Below are 16740 nucleotides of genomic sequence, written 5' to 3' on the forward strand. Positions count from 1 at the left end.
TAGGGTAGAGATTTATTCTAATTTTGCCAGATAACTGACAGATCAGATTCTAACTGCTTTGTTTTAGAATTTTGGAATAAAAACAGATATTTAGAGTTCAAGTAGCTTAATCTTTCAGTTTTACAAAAGAAGATAAAAGGATAAAAACTTTATAAACAAATTAAGAAATATTGGCAAAGATCAGAGTCTTCTTTTGAAATTATTAAGTTAAGAGCCAGGGATCCATATTTTCAAAGTGCTGTATCAGGGAGCCAGTTTATTCCTAGAGAGTTTTGGCAATATTTGTCTCCTTGTCATGGTCATAGGGAAAAAATGAACTTAAGTATCATCTCTCAAGCTTAGTATTCAACTTCATGCTTAATCCATAATGACTAAGTAGAAGTTATATTTATCAAAATGAAGACTTATGCATGGAGCCAAAGACCACTAATCCTATGAGTTCTCATGAAATACCATGTTCACTCTTTTGTACCCCAACTTACACAGAATCAACGTATCTGTCTCATAAGCCAGATATGTGTGCCTAACAGCAGCCCCTGCTTTGCACAAGTCAGATATAAAACTCAGAAGTCATATACACAGGTCTGCACACTTGCCTGTGCATGAAGCAAGGCATCTGGACCCCAACTAAAAACATGAAAAAAATCTACCAGGCCTTATAGAGAGACCACATGCAGATCCTGAAGGGCTTGCTGAGGAGACACAACGTCATGGTATAAAGCAGAGATGAGGGGTGGAGGAGAGAATGAATATACTCAAGAACACCTGACTTACGGATTCCAGAGAAACATGATGCTCAGCCTTCTGTGGAAACACAAAAACTTACCTTATCTGTCTTTTTCTGTAATTTTCTTCAAATGGGTATTTGCTATTTTCTCTTGTCTCAGCTCCTTTTGTTGATCAGTCTCTGCCACTGCCATTCAGGTCTCTGCCTCTCTTCTGGGGAAGGAAATTAAGCAATTTACTCAAAAGACAGGAGGCTGAGAGGGAATGTGGGCAAGGGTAAAGTTCTCTCCCATTCTGCACTAAACTTGCCACCTCCTGCCCTGGCCTGTCCTGACAGTACACTCTTCCGTATTTCTGGGGTCCAGATCTTATCTGCCCCCCTTAGGGAAGGCCATCTTTCCAATTCTTTCTTGATTGTGCAAAGTGGAAAGGAGTATGAAGAAGGGAATATAAGAGGCAAGGAGGTACTGAGGATAGATGGAAACAGGAAGAGGAAGTAATTCAGAGTTAGAGGTAAATGTACCAATTTTCAAAAAAGGACAAGTCCTAATTATGCATCCCTGCTGTGGACATCAACTCCTAGTAAGTTTCTAGGCCAAATGATGTACAAATGCCTCAGTTTCAACTTCACTTCAGAGGCTATCAACCCTTTCCCCTGCCATCTCAGTCTGAGGCCCACGAACGTGGCTGGGGACTGATGTGGCGGGATGTGCATGCTCTTCCCTCACAGGAGCTGGGTGGCAAACCAAGCCTGGCTGCTCCACTGCAGGCCAGGACAAGGTACGCAATACCATCCTCAGCACCACACAAAAGTAACAGGCACCCTCAGCCAGTACTTTCCAGGCTCTTTTACACAAATCCACTGGCCCTTTTCTGAACATCTTGGGCCACTTATATTTCAGATTCTGACATTTTTAATTTTAGAAAGAAAATACTATATCTACTACATAGTACTTTCTATGCCGAGTTTGATTTGGGACAGTCACACATAATCACACATTGTTTTTTCTATAGCTAAATATATGCACGTTCACATGAAGTGGATAAGAACTATAAGTAATCTCCCTCAGGTTCAGGTCAGATTTGACTGTCAAAATATTTTGTTACAAATTTACAAATTTGTTGTTTTGTGGATTTTAGATTTTGGCATAATGAATAAGAGATTAGGGTCCCATATTTATTCATAATGCTCTTTGAAATGAAAGATGAACACAGGAAGAATTTAATACTGTATTACAAGGTTTTTTTCCAGAGAAATCACCCACTTTTAAGTATTGCTTTCTTCAGTGTTCCTCAACTCTACTGTCTGTTGATGATAAGAATTAAAAATAAAATATCCCCATAATTTATCCTAAGACAAAGGAGCGGTGTTATCAGCACACACAGTGGGTCATGTTCTGTGGGTCATGTTCAGCTATCTGGGTCATGTTCTGCCCCTGCCCCTTAGTAGCAACGCGACTTTAAACAAGTTACTTGTCTATTCTTCACTCTTGTCTCCTGTAAAATGAGAATAAATCTCAGTATCCATCTCATGGGACTGTCTGAAAATTAAATGAAGTAACACATGATGCACTAAAACAAAGTCTAGCACAGAGTGAGTGTGTTAGGCACTGTCATTATTCAGCTCGTGATACTTCCCAGTCTGACATCAAAATAGTGGCTGTTAAAATTCAGTGTTACACATGGTATTGAATTCCTTGGAATAATTTGGGGAAACAAAGAAGGAGCTGCTGCCCACAAGAGCCTCTTCCCCATTGGTTAAGCTCCTTCATCACAATGAGCCTTGATCAAATGTGCAATCCATGAAAGAAGTCAAACTTGAAGCAAATCAGAGTTAGAACTGCAATTCCAACAATTTTAGTTTGCATCATCTTCAAAGTGTATTGGAGTATTCCTTTTATTTCCACTAATCAGAACCACTGCTCTAATCCTAACACAGAGTTTTTCCAAGTTATATTTGGTACAATTTATCCTTACTTATCAGTGACATAATACTTACAGTACTGTTAGAAGGTTTTGTGAGATGTTTATAGACTTTTTAAAGGTTGTTTTACAAGGTTTTCAGATATGTTATCTCACTTTATTTCCACACTGCAAAGAAGACATTATTTTCTGTATTATAAAAAGGAACTTAGGGACCTCACTGGCAGTGCAAGGGGTTAAGTGTCAGCACTATGAAGCTATCTGCAGCCACTGCAGCATGAGTTCGATCCCCGGCCAGGGAGCTACCCACATGGTGCATCAGACCTCTCCTCTTACCCGCTTCTCCCCTCAGCAAAGTCCCTCAAAGAGGGACTCCCTACCAGGTGCTCAGGAAGCTTTGTGTTGGGAAGCTTTGCACAGTGTATTTCAGTGGATCTGCCTGTTCAGCTCCTTACTGTCTCAGGTGAATCCTCTCATCCCCGCACCTCTGGCCTGTACCCCAGTTTTTGTATGCATGAATAAATCTTTAAAAAAATAAAAATGAACTTAGGTTCAGCCTCATACATTTATTAAATATAAACACAAAGAAAGATAAAATTAAATTCTTATAAGACAAAACAAAAGAAAGAGGTCATGGGGACATCAGTCACTTAAGAACATGTCACCTACCAAGAGGGAGAAAGTCAACATGCAATTTCACTCCCTCTGCAATCCCTCTGAAGGCCAAGAGCTAAGCTTGAAAGCATCTCTGAACCTCAGTTTGCTCAGGAATCAAACAGTCCTCACTTTCCAGGTGATGGCCCTAAAACTAAAGATGCAAACTGACTTACCCAAGATACCATGCAACAGGTTTTATTTTTTTAACTTCTGATTATTTTACACACGCCCACTGCTTGAAGATTTCTCTTACCCAGTGTCACACTGTTACTAATTCTGAGCTGGAATTCCAACCCAAGTCTCCTTGGGTTGTAGGTTCATCTGTGCAAAGCTTCCCAACACAAAGCTTCCTGAGCACCTGTTAGGGAGTCCCTCTTCGAGAAACTCTACCAGACACAAGCACAGGAGAAATCAGGAGATAGTGAGTATACAGAGGATCTGCGTTCAGAATGACCTGGGGTGTAGGATCACGGACAATGGCCTTACCATGATTTATTTCCCAGTAATATTGGGGAAAATAATTCATGAGTTAAATATGTAAAGTGTTGACAGAATATGCAACAAAGGAGACACAAAAATCATAGATTCCCTTCCTCCACTTTCCCCTGGTTTTCAAAAGCATCTTTCTGCTGTTTCACCTGTGTTCCTTCCTGAGAGCCATTCTAAAGTACAGACAATGTGGGGAATGCAGGCCAAGCAGAATGAAGGACAGCAACAGAGGCTGGATGCCCTCGGACAGAGAGCCACGGTCTCTCCCAGACAACAACACAACTAAACAAGTAACCCTGTCATTTTTGGAGGGCATGCCAAAGCTCCCGAGGAAGCAGCTGGGAGCCTTCTGATCTCCCGCACCACTAATGAGGACACGGACCATTCCAGCTCTCTATTTGTACAACTGCAATGACAAGATACATTTTCTCACTACCCTTGGCTCTGACCTTGTCAGGAATTGCTGCTCTTTCACAACACTGCAGACTCCACAAAGATGCTGTGACGTGGAAAGAACTGGAGCTCGGAGGACCCCTGCTTATCACTGCTGGGTCCCAGTCTGTCAGATGTCATCAAGGCCCTGACCACACAGGCAAGAAGATGACCATCTCCCGCCAGCCCAAAGAGCTAGAGTAGTTACTACTCAGTAATCTGAACACAGCAGGGAAAATACCAGGCACTGCCCAAACACGTAGTGGATGTGAGGTTGGTTTTCTTTATTAAAACCTGTGACTGCCATTCAAACCAGTCTTGATATGTCATTTACCAGTCCCAGTGCCCTGTCCCTGACACCCTTCTACCCTATACCCATGGAGCCTTTTTTTTTTTTTTTTTTTAGCTGTAAGCACAATGGCTTGAACAATAGAATTAACTATCCAATATGGGGAGACTAAAGCATTGTCTCCCACCCCCTATTGGGTGTCAATATTGTGGTGTTATATCTGTCTTACCTCTCACCATTAAATATCCCTATAATTCTTAACAAATGGGGGATTTTATTTTATTATTTTTTAAAAGATTTATTTATTTATTCATTCATTCATTCATTTATTTATTTATACATACATACATACACACATACATACAAGCACTGGGTACAGTAAGAAGCATGGGAGGGTGAGAGAATTCACCAGAGCCAGAGCAGGGAGCAGAGCAGGCAGAAGGACCAAAGTACACTGCTGAGGGGAGCAGAGGGCAGCAGAATAGGTCTGCGCGCCATGTGGGATCCTTCTCCGGTGGCTGGGGAGCAGCCGGGGATCGAATCGGCACTGTAGAGGCTGCGGGCAGCTTCACAACCCAGCGCTCAACTGCTGTACCCCGGGGGAGGCCCCTTATTTTTTTTTTAAAGGAGAGGTAGAATTAAGATAACAAGGATTGGTATTAATTTGGAAATATGGTTGGTAGATTCTTAAAAGTGATTATCTGACAAGTCAGACAAGTCCCTGCCTCTAAAATTGATAATTTATAAATATAAGATGCCAGTTTTACACTAATACTAATAACAATGTGATGAATAACTGTCAAGTGCAAACAAAACAGAGCAGAAAATCAAAGATATAAACTCCCTCAAGTATCAACTCCAGTGACTACACTGTCGGGTACAACTCAACAGATAGAAAATGGTAAAAATGAACATAGCATCAGTACCCATAATTAAGGATTGTATAAAACTGAAACTTTACTCCTTAAATACCCACCCATCCAATTTCATTGGCATTCTTTTAAAAATATATGCTTTCTCATGGTGTTAAACAGAACTTCTTAAACCTACCTCTGGCCTACATGACCCCTATTGAGTTATATAAGGATACCCTCAAGAGTTATGGAGATGGCAGTGTCCAAACTGCTTTCTCCATCCCCCTTATAGGTGTGATTCTCCTAGAAGTACTCCTCCTCTTCCACTCTATCTCATATAATAGAAGGATGAACTCAATAGCTCCCTGATTACACTTAAGTTATCTGAAACTCGGTAACTCTAAAGGTCACAGACAGAGAGCACAGGACTTGGGGAAAGAAATAGCATTTCAATGAAGGAATCTCCTATCTATCCCAAAATTGCCAAAATGTGGCCTTGGGAGAAGACCCAAATACAAACACAAGCTGTGTCTGGGCAGATAAGGACAGAGCAACTTACATCAGTGACTAGACAAGTACCAGCAGTGCCTGACCCTGGAAACAAAAATGATAGATCAGGGAAAAGAAGGCAGAGTTGGATGACAAGCAGTAGTGGAGGCCCTCACTTTTTGTCACAGTGCAGTAAACAGTTCACACTGTATGATGCAGAACCTGCCCTTCCCATCTCTCCCTAAGATCAGCCACGTCAGGATGCCATGCTTGATTCTGACTCCAACTTTGCTTCCAGGCCTGCTGTGATGACTGCCTGCTCATCCCAGGCCCGCAACATAAATCCTCCCATGGCTCTGGCAAGTTCTGACCTGTGGCCATCTGTCGAGGTCATGTTCTCCCACAAGCTGACCTACTGCCAAGGGTTTAAGTAGAGTGATTTATTAAGCATCTCAGGCTAAAGCAGGAAAGGAGACAGGGAATCAGGATAAGGAAGAGCAAGGAGTCAAGCACATGTCAACCTCAGAGCTGATCCTCTGGGTGGCTCTGGAGTATAAATCACACCTCTGAGTCTGTCCCACCTTGAGATGAAGGGGCTGGGGCTGGGTACTAACACAGCTGCTAGTCACTAACTGTCATGGCCTAAGTTTCATGATTGGGATGATGAGATAAATTCCCAAGCACGTCTTGTTCTCCATAGACACAAGATGTCTCCAGTACCCACGAGTAACTCAAGGTCACAAGTGCCAGTTGTAAGCAGCAAATGTCACTGAAGCCGGGAGGTAGGCTCACAGATCTATTTAAAGGAATCTAGCATGAGCTGGGAAGGCAACAGGAGCACCTTCTATATCATTCAAAAGCATCATTCCGTGAATATTTGTTCACTAAAATCATTGAGCTGTATATGCAAAAAGCGTGAAGTTTTATGATATGTAATTTATAGCTCAATAAGGGAGAAATGGAGAAGAGCAATTAGAAACAGAAAATGCAGAATCATCTTTGAAGAATGTTATCATGAATGGAAAAGGGGCCTCAAATGGGTAGCATTTTAAGGGGAAAGTAGAGCTTACATGAGAATCTTTGTGAGAATCTTTTATATGGAAATAATGTTATTTTGTATGATGGTTTAAATGATTCTGTAGAGAAGGAAAAATATATGTATAGGGATAAAAAGGAAAATTGCTGAGTAATTGTTCTAAAATGCTCTCTATTTTATGAGCTCATGCATTATATCAGATGCTCCATTACATATTACATTTGATATTTTATGCATTCCCTAATTGCTTCTTCCCCAGGAAAGATTATTGTTCCTCTCCAGTTAGTAGGTGAGAAAAGTAAGATTTGGAGAGGTTAAGCACATTATCCAAGGACAAACAGCTAGTGGGTATGAAAATCATATTTCAAACTTATCTTTGATGCCAAAGTTATTCATCTTCTACCTACACTCCGATCCACCTAATTTAGTCACTGACTTGTACAGTATCGTGGAAGACTACAGATTAGACCTATTGCACCACCTAAGGCAGAAGACAATTCAGTCTGAAAAAACCAATAGTTTTAACTTTGTTGAGGAAGCTGAGTCAGCAAGTGATACTCCATTCTCAATAAAGTGTGTCTGCTGTAGTCATAAAATATTTCAAACTGAAAATCCTGAGATGAAACATCCAGAAAGAATGCTGAATGGAGGTTTTTACAAGTATCATAGCACCTACTACTCCATACATGGAGAATCAACCATCCAAAATGGGGAGGCTAAGCATTGCCTCCTACCCCATATTGTGTGTGGATTAATCCCTCATCTAAGTAGGCTTCAAGGCTCTGGAGAATCCCCTGAAACAGAAGGCAGACACACCTGAGGCGCATGTCAGAACACATGACCTTGCATGGACCTGTTGGCAGAGGTAGATCAACTGCAGGGCATTTGTAAATGCAGGGCATTTGCTAGAGTGTGTTATTGTTAGTTCTAGGAAATAAAGCATATAAACCCACCAAGAGACAAAATGGCAAAGATGTAGAAAAGTATTAAACCAAAAAATTAAAATAAGCTAACAATAGGTCTATGAAAAAAAAATAGAGCTTATGAGTAATAGCTGACACATACAATAAAAGAAGGAATAAATCTCTCCTCTCTCAAAATGATACTTTTACAATTGTAAAAAGTGAAAATAATGTTAATTTCTCTGGAAGTCATTTTATGCCTCATGCATTAAGAGTGAAAAAATAAGAATTTTCTTTGACTCTTCATTGTCTGTTCTAATAATTTAACCTAAGGAAATTAACATATTTAATAACTTAAAACCCCCCAAATAGGGCATTGCTTAAATAAACCTTAGCACAAACATATAAAATATTAGCCATTATCATGTAGTAACTATTTTAGATATGAAAATATACTCATGACATCTTAAATGAAAAATATAAGATAAAGGTCCTCCCTGGTGGCACAAAGGGTTAAGCGCCAGCACTATGAAGCAATCTGCAGCCACTGCACCACGAGTTTGATCCCAGGTAAGGGAAGTGACCCACATGGCCCAGTAGACCTCTCCTGTCTCGCCCGCTGCTCCCCTCAGCATTGTATTTCAGTAGATCCTCCTGTTCTGCTCCCCACTCTGTCTCTGGTAAATCCTCTCAGCCCCCACATCTCTGGCCTGTACCCCAGCTCTTGTATGCATAAATAAATCTTTAAAAAAACACAAAAACTTGACATTCTCAAAGAATGTGGTCTGAGATACTGGAGGATTCACAAATTTGTAAATAACACCCTACCTATTTAATTTTCCTCTAATAATATGGTAGAGTACTGCACACAAAAATGTGACTCTTTCAGAGCCTTAATCATTTTATGGGACTTAAAAATTACTGTCTGAAATTAGTAAAATGCATTGTGATCCAAACAAGCCAGATTGCATTAGCTCTCTAGTATTCAAAATAAATGTTTATCATCAGAGAACTCAAGCAGTGACAACTTGGAGCATACAGTAAGATGAAATCAGATGTCTGGAGTTTATCCAAGTTCTTCCAACTGTACCCTATTCAAAGAAAAGGAAAGAACAGCTCAGTTGTACGAAATGTGGGTGGTGGGTGGTCAGCTATGCCTTTTCACTCATGTTATCACTCGAGACAAACCAAGAACTGGTTAAAATCCACGTTCTATCATGGTATTCAGAGGTTCATGATTCTCAACCATCATTTTATTGTTCATACTAGGTCCCACCTTACCTGCATTACTCATGCTTTTCTATTTTCTGACATTTTGACTTCTGGAGCCATGGCTGGCGAATTCCTAGGGAGGATAAGCAACTTACTCTGAGGAGCGCTCCTTTCATGTGCAAACTAACCAACATAGAGCCTACCTCACCCACCTTTGTCAAGTTTTTACAGTCCAGCCCCAGTCTCTCCAGGGTCTGATGTCAGGCAGCTAGCAATACCCCAGTGCTCTAGATCCTGATAAAAGAATTCACTGAAGTCAATCCTAAACCAGTTTACCTTTCATCACCCATTCCTTCCCTCAAATCACAAGGAGCCTCCTATCCCTATTTCTCTGGACCCCGTTATCTCCTGACCCACCTTGGTGCTTCCCTGTGTGAGCCTTCCCCCACCCCAGGCTGTGGAGTATCCCCTCCTCTTGGGAATTATGAGGAACAAATTATCTTTCTAATGGTAGTTGCTTCCTCAGCTGTTGGTAGCACCATACTAAAATAAAAACACCTGTATTTTAAAAATGTAGGACTGGGCCTCCCTGATGGCGCAAGGGCTAAGCACCACATGATGAAGCAATCCACAGCCTCTGCAGCAGGAGTTCTATCCCCAGACAGCCAGAAAGAAACCCACATGGCACAGCAGACCTCTCCTGTCTCACCCGCTGCTCCTCTCAGCAGTGTATTTCAGTCGGTCTGCCTGTTCTGTTCCTCACTCTGTCTCTGGTAGATCTTCTCACCCCCCTGCATCTCTGGCCTATACCCCAGCTCTTGTATGCATAAATAAATCTTTTTAAAAAAATAAAAATTGTGGGCCACCCCAGTGGCGCAGTGGTTGAGCGCTGGGTTGCGAAGCTACCCGCAGCCTCTGCAGCGCAGGTTTGATCCCCGGCTGCTCCCCGGCCACCGGAGGAGGGTCCCGCATGGTGCGCAGACCTCTCCTGCCGCCCGCTGCTCCCCTCAGCAGTGTACTTCCGTCCTTCTGCCTGCTCTGCTCCCCGCTCTGGTGAATTCTCTCACCCTCCGTGCTTCTGACTGTACCCAGTGCTTATATAAATAAATAAATAAATAAATAAATAAATAAATAAATAAATCTTTTAAAAAAAGTCTAAATTCCCATGGTTTGAAAAAAAAATTGTAAACAAAATTAAAAAATATAAAAAGGGAGGACTGTACAGATAACACCTATGGATGTGCCCTGAGTGGAAAAGATCAAGTAGGCAGCAACACCAAATATCATGTTAACTAGTTTCTCTTTAAAGTGCTTGTAAGGGCAGGACTTGGACACGGTGCAGGTTTTCTGATCCCATGCAGACCGCGTAAAGGAGGAGTCAGAGTCCTCAGTAGTTTTGCAGGTTTTTTATTTGGGGTTCACCAGGCATATGGCAGGCAGGGGTGCTGGCTGCCAGCCTCCCAGCCCCCAGCAAGTCTTCACTCTATCTGGGCTCTCTGGCGTTCTCTGCTTCTGCTTCGGCTTCTCTTTCAGGTTCTGCTGCTGGTGCTGCTCGCGCCCCCTGTGACGCCGCCCTTAAAAGCACAGTCTTAGCTCAGCTGAATCCCATCTACCTAGGCCCACACCCTATTCCAGGTGCCCGCCATCAGGCATGCATTCAGGACTAGGATCCATCATCTATCCTGATGGCGGAAGGGCAGAAAAGCCTGATAATTTCTTTACCCTACAGTGCTTCATATTTCATATGGACTTTATAATAGCTCTGTCCTTCATGTTGAGAAAGGTTTACTTGAGAGACCAATTGTAACATCCAAGAATATAGAAGGATCCTTGCAAACCCATAAGGTTTTAATGGGTCTACTACATTGTTAAGACTAATTGGTTCTGTCTCCCCTTTGATGCAGTTGCCTGTTCAGAAATGGCTTATGTGGCCAAGGCTGCAGGCTGCTCCACAGCACAGACAGAAGGCAGTCTTTGAACATCTTGATGGCACAGTCTTAGAACATCTTCTGCCCCAATCCGCAGCTCTGCCCCACTCACCATCTGCTCCTATCCCACCTGTTCCAGCCCCTCATTGCATCCCATGATGGACAGGAACCAGGTATTTGTTCAGGTAATTTCTACTCTCTGAAGCAAACTTCATTGTCTTTACCATAAACTGACTTGATTCCAGCTTAAAAGAGGGAAAAGAAAGGCTAATTAACTTGTTCTCATTTGGTTGCTTACATCTGGGTTCACACATTGCAACTGTATCAAAGCTGGTAGCATATAGGTAGCATCAGCCTCTCATGTCTCCTCCATTCCTCAATAATACCCCAGGCTCATCTGTACTGCCTTCTGTGCCTAGGGACTAGGCCATAATTTTCTATTGCCTTTAACAAAAGCTCAATAAAAGCACTTAATTTCCAGTCCATATAAATTTTAGACATGATACATGCATGTGAACATATGTATCTTCTCCCATTTGGCTTTGAGAAAAAGCCAAGAGTACAGGGATTGAGTCAGACTGTCTGGATCTATACCTTGACTCTGTGAACTTGGATAAACTGCTAAAGTTCTCTGTGCATCAATTTCTCATCTGTCAAATCAGAATAATAATAATAAAGCCTAGCTCATTGTCGTTATGTGTGAGGGTGAGAAATGGGCTTAAATGAGATACTATACTCGAACCATTGAAAACATTGTCTAGCACTCAATAAATGAGAACAACTATTATATTATAGAACTCCAACCTTTTAATGTCTGACTCATAGCACATCTACTGAGTCTACAGTACTCAAGTTTCATACACAATGTAAATACTTGAGGAATGTATGACAGGCAGATTCCCAGGACTCAGTACAGAGACAATGATCCAATAGCCTGGATGTCTTAGGAATCAGCATTTGTAAGCATTCCAGGTATTCTTGTATAGTGGTCTGGAGTAGAAGACAGCTTTATTCTAGCTAAGCCATCTCTCATTACCATTTGTACACAGATCAGCCTTGCTGTTCTGAATTCATGTTGACAGTTGGCACTTGTCATTTACTACCTTATGTTTCATGTTTACATTTTATCATCAAGTAAGATTATAAATTATTCAAGGCAAGAATTTTATTTTCTTCAGTTTGGTATCATCCACAGCATAGAATAGTACCTTCCTTATGCCAATGTAGTATATAAATTAAGTTTTTGACAGATTGATCTCTGAACCTTCTAGTCTCAAACATACAAACCCAAAGTACACACGTCCTCTAACGGGATTCAGTTTTAAGCAATCAGCAGTAGACATTGCTTTAAATATGCTCTCAGGACACAAAAATCACTATTTAACATGCTACATTTACATTGATTTTAATAAGAAGTTCTTGAGTTCAATAATGGATTCTATTAGCTCCAAATATTTTTTTAGAACCATTTATTTCGGCCCTGAGAAGTTATGGAACAATCTCAAAATCATTTGAGTAAGTTTAGATAATGCCCAGACATTAACAACTTTAACATGGTTATGTATAACCATCACTATTGACAATTTAAAAGTCATATTCCATGATAGTAACTTGAGCTAACATGTGAAATCAAGGATTCTTACTAACGGGATAAAAACTGCACCTGGAGGGCCTCCCCAGTGGCGCAGCGGTTGAGCGCTGGGCTGCGAAGCTGTGCGCGGCCTCTGCAGCGCTGGTTCAATCCCCGGCTGCTCCCCGGCCACCGGAGGAGGGTCCCACATGGCGCGCAGACCTCTCCTGCCGCCCGCTGCTCCCCTCAGCAGTGTACTTCGGTCCTTCTGCCTGCTCTGCTCCCCGCTCTGGCTCTGGTGAATTCTCTCACCCTCCCGTGCTTCTGACTGTGCCCAGTGCTTGTATAAATAAAATAAATAAATAAATCCAATAAAAAAAAAAAAAAAAAAAAAAATATACCCATAAAAAAAAAAAAAAAAAAAAACTGCACCTGGAAATTCTTAGAAACTCACCTGCAAACAATGACTAGTTTAAGTAGAGCTCAGTGGCTGCCCAATAAAATCACCAAGGAAGCTTAAAACAAAACAAAACAAGACTGGTACCCAGACCCTATGTCAGACGTATCTGTATCTATAAAGCTTCTCAGGTGATTGTTATGTCCAGCAAGGTTGAGCACCACTGGAATTTCTTTAAGAGAATTTATCAAACTTGGTAATAAGCATAGGCACTCAGAATACAGCCCAAAAAACCATTCATCTGATCCAGCCTTTGTTTTATAGGTGAAAATTAGCAACAAAGATTGTTCCAAATCTCTAGTTCATGAGAAAGTATGCCACAAGACACTACTTCCTATGCTTACCACCGCAACAGTTGGTGTAAATATCCTATACTATCCTCTCCCAACAGCCTCGGTTTGGAAAAAAGGGGAAAAAATAAGTAGTGAAGAAGGAGGAGGTGGAGGATTTTCAAGAAATTGAAGAGAATGAGTAAACCTGACAACATTAGACAAAGTCTATTGCTTTCCTAGTTTCATTGACTAAATATATTAAAAACACATAAAAATGTAACTGGCATGTAAGAATGTATTAGGTATCTGTAATATAGACTAAAGCTGGGAATAATGCCCCAACATCTAAATTGCACTCTTCTATGGAAAATGCTAACAAGGCCCTTCACTGCATGTACCTTATGATGGTTACACCTTTCAACACTACATCTGTCTGGTCTGGAGTGCACATTTTGGGTGCTAGACAGATTGTTCAACATCTAGATAACAGAACCATAATCAGGTGCTGGTGTCAATAAACTACTACCCAGAGCCAAATTCAACCCAAAGCTTGTTTTTTATAAATAAAGTTGTACTGGAACACAGCCACACCAATCATTTACATATTGTTTATGGCTGCTTTTACACAGAAGCCATAAGACTGCAAAGGCAGAAGTTTACTATCTGGCCCTTTACAGGTTGTGAAATACTAATCTAGATAATTCCATTTAAGAGAGGAAATGATTCCACATTATCAAGATAACAAGGACAGATCTATATTGTGCCTCACTTTTCATACCCTTTCTGTAATTACCTACCTCATTCTGAATTTTGTGCTTGTAAAGTTATACCCTAACATAGGAACAAATTAAAATACTCTGAGAGTGGGTATGTTATAATGACAGAAATCACAGACCCTTACATTTTTCATGAGGATCATAAGCAGACTATGACATATTCAAAGGTTGAAATTTTATAAAGTTATTGAAAATGATCTTTAAGGTTAAAATAGTAAGAAAAATTCCTTATGTTACAATACCAAATGAAAAAGTCAAAATTCAACATTATATGAAGTATGATTACAATGATGAAAAACAAACAAACTACACATTTTCACAGGAAATCCAAAAAGAAAAACACATCAGAATGTGGTAGCTTTGAGTGACAGAAACACCACTTTTTGGGTCTATTTTTTTAATGTAGTAAATTCTCTATAATAAGCAGGCATTACTTTTATAATAAAAATAAACTTGATTTTTAAAATATGGGGTATGAATTCTGTTTGTATTTTAGTTTGAGATTGACAATTTCTAGCACATATGTGTTAGACGCAGCCCGTGATATTTGTCTCACAAACAAAAAAATGGTACTAATGTGTTATAATAACTCTTGATGTTTACAAGACTTTTCACACATATTATCTTATCCCATTCTTGCTACTTCAAATGAAAATTTAAAGGGCTGCAATTGACAAAACTGATACCAATTTAGACCTTGTGGTAAAATAGAGCACTCTCAGAGATTCACCACACTTATCCTAGTTATACTAAATTGTTCCTACACCTTCATGCTGTATTAGATCTCATGTTCAGTTGGTGGGGACTTTATATCTTTTCGATGAAGTTCTGGAAATTCACTGTAAAATGTAAAGGGCACTCAGTCTCTCAATTCCCATTTGCTGAAATTTCTGTAACAATGAAATTTGCATCAAAACCCCAAAATTCTGTGGGATGGCTTTCCCAATCACAGTGCGACACCTGAAAATCCCAGTATCAATAGAAATCAGTCAAGCAAGCTGAGCATATTGAATTATCTCAGTGCCCCAAATTCTGACTGACTTCCTGCCATGCAGGGGGTTTAATGAGCCAATCATGTCTTCCAGGTGCTGACAAGATCAACACACCAGTACACAGCTTTCCTAAGCACTTGGCTGGCAATATAATAACCTATGAACTAGAATCAGTTCTTGAAATTGTTTTTCAAAGATGAATTTCAACCATCAAGCCCTCCAATTTTTCCTTCCAGATCTCTCTCTCATCTCCCTGCTATAACCTCAGCCCCTGTTCACCTTCACCCTTGTTATTCCAGGCAGTTAGCTGCCCCTCCCACCATTCTATTATCTGACCAAGCTCTCAGTAGATGCTGAGTGAAACCTTCCTGTTATACCCAATTTTGTTACCCAGTTAACACTAAACTTTTGATTCCTCCATTTCTTTCTAGGAATATCGGTCCTTCCTTCATTTAAAACACAAACTTATGCTAGCATGATATTCAAGAGTTCTACAAGCTGGCCTCAATCTATTTAGCCAATGTCCCTGTCCTCTCTCCCCCTTGATTTCCATCTCCACAAAAAGTCATTTGCCATTCATTAAATATACCTGTTTCTAACACAACTGTGTGCTTCTGACTTACTGGTCCACTTTTCTCTAAGGGACCTTGCTTCAACTGCTTCACTGTCTCGTAAACTCCCACCCTTATCTGAGAAATCTTCCAACCTCAAAGAACTGTGAGGCAACTCTTCCTGCACACTAGCTTTATACTCTTCCCGTAAGTCTCTTACTTGACTGATTTGCATTCTACTTTGTTTGGACATTAATATTTCTATGGTCCCCATTCAATGTGAGTTACTCAGTGCAAGGGTCTGTACCATTTTGCGTGTCCACTCTTACCTCACTACCTTCAAGTTCCTAGTAAAAAAATACAATGCCCAAAATAATTAGTAAATTACTATGGAAAGAAATGAATTGACGAAAGATTAATAACAGTATTTCAGTTATCATAAGAGGCAATAGAGGAGAGAATTCTAGTTAGGCTGCTGGACCTTTTGGGAAATTGCATCACACCAATTACCTTGCTATGTAATCACAATGGCTATAAGAGAAGTCAATTGCACAATAAATATTCTTTCTCCTTTTTAAATTAAAATCAAACAAGCTTACACTTTGAATAGCCAACTATAAAATTTAAGTGCTATAATTAAACAAACATTACAACAAAATTAATTTGAACAATGGAGAATACTTATTAGAATGAAGTTAACCAGGCATTAAAATTGCTAGCAGGTCATATAGATGAAAACAGGACTCAGAGGTTTCAAAATGTACCATTTATCATCTGTCATGTTTACCCTCATTCAATCTATGAGAGAAAGCTATAAATATAGGAAATTTAACATGAAGCCAAACAAAGGAAGAGATGTTTTTGAAGCAAGAAAGAGTTACATCATAGGTAGGGTTACAATTTGTTCAAGCTAGACAATGATATTACCATTACTGACTTTTGTAGCTCCACAGCTAATTTAAATGTAATTAAATCCTATTTATTTACTTTTCCTCAGAAATTATGGTGGGCATAAGGGAAAAAAATGATCTCTGACCTTGTAAAATTTACCAAGTCCCTAAATATAGTGGAGGGGAAAGGCATGCATTTCTGACAATTCTGGAAAATAATTAGTGAAGGAAACACATTGTCAGACTTAGGAAGTTAATAACCTTATATGTTCTGAAATTTTTTAATATTCCTGTG

The 16740-nt window shown here is 40.2% G+C and overlaps 1 long non-coding RNA gene across 1 annotated transcript in view; it reads right to left on the reverse strand.

Annotated features, from left to right (window-relative positions):
• Positions 1–832: 832 nt before the first annotated feature.
• Positions 833–16740, reverse strand: part of LOC129145590 (uncharacterized) — a 135129-nt gene continuing 119221 nt past the window's right edge. Inside the window, exon 3 of the long non-coding RNA XR_008551367.1 lies at positions 833–939. This is a non-coding gene — a long non-coding RNA (uncharacterized LOC129145590). The remainder of the gene's footprint in view (positions 940–16740) is intronic.

The sequence above is a fragment of the Talpa occidentalis genome, unplaced genomic scaffold, assembly GCF_014898055.3.
Source record: "Talpa occidentalis isolate TD23 unplaced genomic scaffold, MPIMG_talOcc4v2.1 talOcc4.13, whole genome shotgun sequence".
Classification (NCBI taxonomy): domain Eukaryota; kingdom Metazoa; phylum Chordata; class Mammalia; order Eulipotyphla; family Talpidae; genus Talpa; species Talpa occidentalis.